Below are 8,369 nucleotides of genomic sequence, written 5' to 3'. Positions count from 1 at the left end.
AGATCTAACATTCAAAAGGCAAGAAATAGAAGACAGTTGTGAGGAGTATCTTCCTTATGCCCTTGGTAGTAACATATTGGCCTCAGAATCAGGAGGGGAGGAGTTACCAGTATCTTCCTGCCAATTCTCTCTCAGAGCCTGTGAGGAATAGCCAGGTGCCCTCTTCATAAGCAACCTCCTGGCTGCTGTTCCAGGCAGCCCAACAGACTGAACATGACCCCTGCTGCACCCTGTCTTCTTAGGGAGGTTCCTCTTCCTACAGGAAGAAGGGAGTTGGCCAGTCGGGATGCACCTCATATCAAGCTGTCCTAAACCACTGCCTGTCAGTTGTGGCTGAAACTCATTAAGAGAGCCAGCTTCCAATGTTTCTGCTATCCTGAGGCAGCCCTCGCCCCCAATTGCTTCGGGATCCTACTTGTCCCTGGACAGAAATCTTACACTCTAGTTAAATTGAAACATTCTCTCATATGCAAGTAAAAACAATAAATCAATCATTGCTGCAGAACAGACCGATTGTACCTCACTCGGCTACTGCCAGCATGTTTAGGTAGTGGATCCATGCTCACTAACTTTCCTTCCTCCAGTTTTGCCTGCAAGCTCTACTTCAGGGGTAGTCAAACTGCGGCCCTCCAGATGTCCATGGACTACAATTCCCAGGAGCTTTTTGCTAGTGCTACCATGCCGAAAATTGCATAGGGATTTTATCATACATCCTGAAAGAAGCATAATATGGAAGGTGGCACTAGCAAATAATATGGAAGGTGTAGAAGTTATTGTTAAAGAATCCTAAATAACAATATATTGAAAACCTTCAAAATAAAGAGGGATTTCTGTATTCATTAAGATTCTCTATTCTGATTCCTTGCTGAGTCACTGCTCTTCCCCGCTGGATCATCTTTTTGAAGTTTTTAGGACACATGTTTTTACTAGATATTCAACTCGACATATATCTTTTTCTACTTATTTTCTGCAGGTCCTTGAACATAATATGAAGCAAGTAGCTGCAACTTACCTTGATTATATTTCTCTTTAAGCAAGTCTTTATATGAATCAAGTTGAATGCTAAATGATGCTTCTTTGGGATATAGGAGGCAAACTGCCATGGCCCTTCTGAAGTCAATTTCCTTCACTGTCGACACAGCAGTGTATCACTTGAAGACTTCCATGAATAGCTGGTACAACTTTCATCCTATAGTTAATATGCTTGTCATGAAAGTTACTGCCTCTTTAATGTTACGTGTCTTTAGGATGTAAGTGGCATGCTGCTGTTCAGCCCTTGAATAAATGTTCTGGAAAATGGATGGAACTGTTTCCCACTGAAAACAGCACACTTTATTTGCCTTTACCTGCATGAACAGCTTACTGCAGATTTTCCCAGCAGTCAAGCCTTTAAGCTCATCTTAGAATTTGGTGCCTGCCTTTCTGCATCATTCTTTTTTCTCCGGTGTATTTATTCTGCATCTGAAGTCCCAAAAACACAGCTTTCAGGTAGGAACATCACTTGTGATGTGTGGGGGTGATCTCCAAGTGTTTTTCCTTCTGCTTCAGGAAGCGAATATCAGAGAGCTGAGGGTTTGTCACTCTGCTTGGGCCCAGCAGAGCCTGCAAGGATTGGCTCTTTATCAGGCTCTGTTAGGAAGTCTGGTTTGAATTGGGCTGTTCAGAGTCCAGCAGAGCCTGTGAGAGAAGTCTCCCAGCAAGATCAGTTCCTCTTTGGGATCTGCTAGGCAGTCTAGTTTGAACCAGGCTGCCCAGCAGAGCTTGCAGGGAGAGGTATCCTTGAAGGATTGGCTCTTTTGCAGGGTTTTCAGTTCCTGCAGTGGTCCAAGTTTAACAATTGAATCATATATCGCTGAACTTAGCTGCTTGTTCAGAAAACACACACAAGAAAGCACTGAGGAAACATGGAAGATGGAGGAAGGAACATATTTGGAAGAATGACCTCAATGTGGGCAGTGAAGGAGTGGCCTCTGAGGGGGAAAGAAAAATAAGAGGAGAAATGCTTTTGAATTATCTTTGGCTTGGGAGCAAATAAAGGGGAAACTGCCACAAAACCATTCTGAGAAAATCCAGGGAAACAGCAGCAGGAAAGAGAACTGAGCAATGAAAAGATTTTACAGGTACTTTACCCTACTCCTGAGGAAATCATATATTCCTAAGCAAATACAGACTAGTGCCAGGAAAATATATTATAACACAGGATTTTATAACTGTACTAATTTTAATATTTTTAACAATTGCAATTTGCTGTTTTTAGAATTGTGACTACATGCTTTAAACTGTCCTGAGCCCATGAGGGAAGGGTAGTATAATTTTTTTAAAAAAAGAAATGAATATGGAGTGGAAAAGAAAACCCCACTGCATAAAAGGCCATGTTCTTCATGGTTTCTGTATTCATGCACAAACAAAGAAACAAAATTGCACAAGTGAAATCAGAGCCAAAAGACAAACCACACTATGATCCAGAAGGGAAGTTTAATCTTAACAGTGGTTAATTTGGAATGCTGTCAAGCCAATCCATTCCTAGTGATGCATAAGCATTCTCTTTATCACAGACCAGATTGTACAGCCTAGAATGTCTCAAAGCTAGAACATGGAGAAAGAATGTGGAGATGCTAAGAGATGGTGAGAAGCACATCTGACAAATATCTCAAATAGCATTTGACTTTGTTCTGAATATCACCAGCTCTTCTCAGAAAGATCTTACCATCAATTGTTATAGAAAACAACAAAAAGTGGAATATCAGATGGTGTGCTTCTTTCTTTCTCTTTACAGTCCACCATCTCACAAGTTACACACTGTAAGTTAATACAAGCAAAAGGATAGGACATTCAGTAAACAGTGCAATAGAGTTTTGATTGCAGAAATGTGATAACAGAACTGAAACAAAACTGAAACATTCAAACATTACATGTTAAATGATGCAAAAATCATCTAGTAGGGGCTTACTGACAGCCACAGACAGTCTACAGTCTGTCCCTTTACCAAATCATATTTCTGAACTTCAGTTTATCACAATGTAGACCTGTACTGGTATCCCTGTAAAAAAAAGTCTTCCTGAACAATTTACATAATTTGCAAAAAAAAAAAAAAAACCCACTAGCAGAGTGGGAGCTTCTTAACTTCAGCCATTCCATTGGATAGAGGGCACAATAGAGAATGTATATGTATAGGTAGCTGTTGACTTTGCCCATTTCAAGGGTGGCACTTGCAGAAGGCCCTGCTCAGATGAGCCAAGCTGTCCTGGCAGAGTATAAGGAGGCAGGCAGTCCTGCATAAAGGAAGGACCATGAAGTGCTTTGTATGCAATGGCCAATATCTTGAACTGAGCCCAATAACTGATGGGCGGCCAACACAGTGACTGCAGAATGGAAGTGAAATGCATGTTCCACCTAGCTCCTGATAATATTCAAGTGTGGTGTTCTGCAACAACTCAAATCTCCAAGCAGGCATCCTATGTAGAGTTCATTACAGTAATCGAGTCTCAGTGTGGTGAGGTGTGGAACCAGGTGGCCAAGTGAGCCATAACACAGTAGTGGACCTTCTTCTGGGCCAGGCTGGACTGGAAGGAACTAGGGTTGCCAGCTCTGGGTTGGGAAATACCTGGAGATTTGGGGGTACAGCCAAGAGAGGGCAGGACTTGGGGCAGGGAGGGACCTCAGTGGAGTACAATGCCATGGAGTCCTTCCTTCAGAGCAGCCATTTTCTCCAAAGAAACTGATCTCTTTCGTCCAGAGATGAGTTAAAATTACAGGGGATTCTCAGACTGGCAGCCTTAGAAGAAACTGTTCTTGCAACTGCATTAACATGCTTCTCCCACAGTAATGCTGGACCCAGTATAATCCATAGGTTTATAAGTGTCAGCATGTGTCAGCTAAACTCTATCAAAAATGGGAAGGAACAATGTCTTTCAAGATCTCCAGCTTCCCAATTTTAACTAAATTTCAACTAAAATGCAAGCCATGTTTGTATATTTGCTCATTTGTTACATATGGCTATATACAGTGATGTATTTAGCAGATTAAATGCTAAACTATATCCATGGGTTGCATGATATCTTACATATGGCGTGAGTTAGACAAATCATACCTCATCTAAATATCCATTACTGTGTACAGAGACTACTATGCTTCTGTATCTAACACTCATATTAATACAGTTATATATTAAATGAAATGATCATTTGTCAGTATTGTAGGCTGCTCTGTAAAGCATATACCTGGCTTAATAAAAAGGCAAATGTGCCCATTAGTTCAGTAATGATATTTTAACCATTTAAACTTCAAACATACTTTGTTTTGATTCCACCACATTAATGCTAAGAGCTTTAAAGATTGCTTACCTACATTTATTGCATTGCCAGTTTTGCATTTAGTTATGTGGAATTGCAAGAGGTGTTTGCCTTTGGTTCTTTGAACCAAGTTTAATGTTGCAGATGAATTTCAAAGACTGCCTCTTTTAAAAAAAGAAGGCATCTTTATCATCTTATTTTGAACTTGAAGTGTAAATATTGGTGTCATTTCTTCCCAAGGCCTAGCAACCAAAGAATGTGAAAAACAAGTTGGATGCTAATTTTTATATCATTTTACAAACTTGAATAAGGTTCTTCAGTGTTGAAATGAAAAATATCTGAAGTGACCATTGAGTCCAGCGGTTCTTTCATTAGAACAGCCCTGCTGGATCAGACCAGTAGCCTATCCAGTCCAGCATTCTGCCCCACACAGTGGCCAACCAGTTCCTCTAGAGGGCATAGAGGTCAAGACCGTCTCCTGACATTGCCTCCTGGCTCAAGGATTCAGAGGTTTAGTCTAGGGTTGAGCACTTCAGTGCAGTTTGGCCGCCTCGGCAATCAACGAAGCCTGAGGCAGCCAGCACCGCGGTGCAGAGGGGCAGTGACAGCATCAGCATGCAGGTACTGGCTGGCACACCACCGCCAGCACCACCCCTCCTCTCTGTGCCGTGGCGCTGGCTGCCTCGGGCTTCGGTGCTCGCTGAGGTGGCTGAACCGCATCGAAGCACTCATCCCTATTTAGTACCTTTGAATGTGGAGGTTCCCCATAGTCACCATGGCTAGTAGCCACTAACAGACTGATCCTTCATACATCTATCTAATCCCCCTTTAAAGATAACCCTGTGGCCATCACTATATCATCTGGCAGTGAATTCCACATTTTAATCATTCTTTGTGTTAAGGCTTTTCCTGTTGTCCACTCTGAACCTACCTGGCATTTCTAATTAATTGAAATATCCATTGAGATTATCCTGTTTTGTGTGAAGACTGATTGATTGCTTGGGTTGGACAACAACTCTATCAGGCCTATAGCAGGAGGGTCACTCGTTCCTTTATTACCCCACTCACCTCTGGTTGCTATACAAATGAAATAGCCAGGCATTTGAAAAGTCTGGATAGTTTCCAACCACTTCTGAATGTTGGAAATAATTCTGCTTGGGTTTGAAGTGCTGGAAATACATTTGCTTGGATTTAGATCATTTAATGTATGAGTGGATATGATTGTGATTTGATTAGTAAAGTTCCAACTATGCACACCTATCAAAAAGAGTATAGATTGGGCTCTCAGTCATTAATTACATTCCTTCAGGATAGTCTGTCTGCTCCATTTATTTTCAGGAACTCACATTTTCTTTCCTCATTCCTATTGCAAATCTGTCTTAAGTAAAACTGGGTGCACATACCTGCCTGTTTTATAGTAAAGCTGCCCATCTCCTCTACCCTGCACCAGGCAGAACTCATCACTGAGCAAATGAAAAAGACCCTGTGACTAATGCAGTGGCTCCTGGGGGCCCTGCCAGCTGGTTGTGGTGGCTGTGAGGGTAAGGGCAGCTCCCAAAGCCCAAGAGCAGGTCAAGAGAAGGAGGAGAGGTGGGGAGAAACAAAGGCTGTGGGATTTGAAAGAGATAAGGGAAAGGAGAGAAAGGGAACAGGGAGATATCCAGAGAAGGGGTAGGGGAAGAAAGAGAGGGAGAAGATTGCTAGAGAAAGGGAAAGAAGGAAGGAAGAAAATGTGTGTGAGGGAAAAATGGAAGCACCATCCCCATAAACTTCGGGGCTTTTTGCACGCCTTCAAAATAGCACAATGGTTGCCAATTGAAAACGCTACTGATTTGCTGTTTTGCACAACGTCGTCGACAATCTGCCACACACCTGAAACCAATCTGCAAAAAGCGCTTCCTTATAGCGCTTTCAGGGAAATCCCCAAAAGTGGATTCACCCTCCGGAAAGCGATACACTCCTGCAACCAATCTGCAACACTAGCGAAAAAGACCTGTGCGTTAACATTGTTGCGGTTTCTACAAAGTCCCTCCCCCTGGCTCTCTTCTCTGATCTTCCGGCGAAGCGATCGCCATTTTTTTTTCTCCGAGCGAGCGGGGATAAACGCACCAGCGAGCCTCTTTCTGTTTAGAGGCTTCCCTGGCTTCAGTCCCTCCCCTTTAGTCACTAAGCACAAACCACAGAAAAGCCCGTTTGCTGATGTATTTTCCCTTTAATTTTCACACATTCATTCAGCCGAAAATCGGGCCCGTGAGAGGGGGGGGGATTTTTTTTTTCACTCGGAGGAAGCGTGGCAACGATCAAACGACAACTCAAACACATTAGGCAGCTGGATGGGTCTCTCCGTTGTAACGAATCTACACAGATTCGTTGCAATGGGTCTGTTTTTTTTTTTTTTTTTTTAAACCTTTCTTAAAGGGAAAGGGGCTGTTTGGGAGCATGCTAACGGCTGCCCATTGGCTGCTTGACGGCCAGGGGCGGGACGAGCTTGGCAATAGCGCTTCCTTTCTAGCGATTTCTGCCGAGACCGGAAGCCTGTGGGAAACGCTACAAAACGCAACTGGATTCCACTACAAAGGCAGGTATGCATAACGACGAATTCCACTATTTTAAATGGCGATTTTTCATTCAGTGACCAATTTGCTACAAAGATCCCGGTGCGTAAAGCCCCTTCTTGTTGAGTCCTCACTTCTGGAAGCCGTCAGCTAAATCTGAGGATATTTGACTCCAGTGACTGGAGGCATGAATGGGGAAGGCAATTCATGCTACAACCCTGAAAATCATCCCAGGTTTGCAGAAAAAAATCTGAAAACTTCATTGAAGAGGGGTTAAAACCCCAAAATGATTAAAAGAGCACCGTTAGCTATAAGAAATGGAAGCCCTCGCTGGCTTTTGATAGACAATTACTGCACTATGTGCTTGGGGGGCAGGACTGTTTCCAGGGATGTTCATGTCCTTGAGACCAGAATCAGAACTGGCAGCAACCACTGAGTGTTTGATACCGCCAGACTTGCATGAGCCTAATTGTTTTCTACTGTTCAACAGCAGCCACCCTATGAAAGCCAGTGTGGGGCAGTGGCTAGAGCTTCAGAGTAGTGTCTAGGAGACCCAAGTTCAAATCACCAGTCTGCTTTGGAAGTTCACTAGATGAAATTGTGCCAGGCATGTACGTTCAGCCTAACCTCTCTCACAGGTTGCCGTGAGGACAAAAAGCAGGAGAGGGGAATGATGTAAGCTGCTTTGATCCCCATTATGGAGAAAATCAGGGTATAAATGAAGTGAATAAATAATACATATAGCTGGAAACAGGAGGGAAATAAAATGTCAGTGGATTAATGCCTAAGAAGGAGATGTGAGTCAGGAAAGGGAGAAATGATATGTGGAGCAGGACATAGGAGAAAGGGATGCACCCCACCCCCACAAGACCTTGAGTGTTCCCTTTTATTCAAGTGGGCCAGGCCTAGCAGCCAGCTCCACTCAACCTACAGGCTGCTGGGGGTAGGGCGGGAAAGCTGAAGACAGAGGAGCAAATAAAAGTAGATTGGCTGTTGGGTGGGAAGGTGAGAAGGAAGCAGGAAAAGGAGAGAGGATGTGGGGTCTTTCAGGGAAGGGAAAGAGGAAATAGTGGAGGAAGTAGAAATGAGACCCTTCCCCAAAAGTCCTTGCAGACTTCTGATAGTTTATTTATGTGGAACATCTAGTGGCTTGCTCCCTCAAACAGAAGTCTACGGACATGAAGTCCATTGTCCTGCCCCCAGAGACAGCGCCAGTAGATGGACCGTGGCAGGGGCACCAGAGCACTGAGACACACTCATTGATCTGGTGGCGTTGCTACCACTGCCAGTCTTCCAAGGCTGCTCCCGCCCTCCGGAGAGTAGGGGCTGCCTCAGAAGACTGGCAGGGGCAGGGGCAGGGACAGCACAGAACAGCACTGTGTGTTGCTGGACTGAGGCCGCCTCCACTATGCCTCAGAGGCTGCTCCTGCCTTCTGGAGAGCAGGGCCAGCCTTGGGAGACTGGTGGGGGCCAGGACAGCATGACATGCCAGCAGATAGGGTGGGGGTGGGACAGGAGGGAG

Source organism: Paroedura picta, chromosome 6, assembly GCF_049243985.1.
Source record: "Paroedura picta isolate Pp20150507F chromosome 6, Ppicta_v3.0, whole genome shotgun sequence".
In the NCBI taxonomy this organism is placed as follows: Eukaryota; Metazoa; Chordata; class Lepidosauria; order Squamata; family Gekkonidae; genus Paroedura; species Paroedura picta.
The sequence above is the reverse complement of the archived record's forward strand: the minus strand, read 5'-3'. Positions refer to the sequence as shown.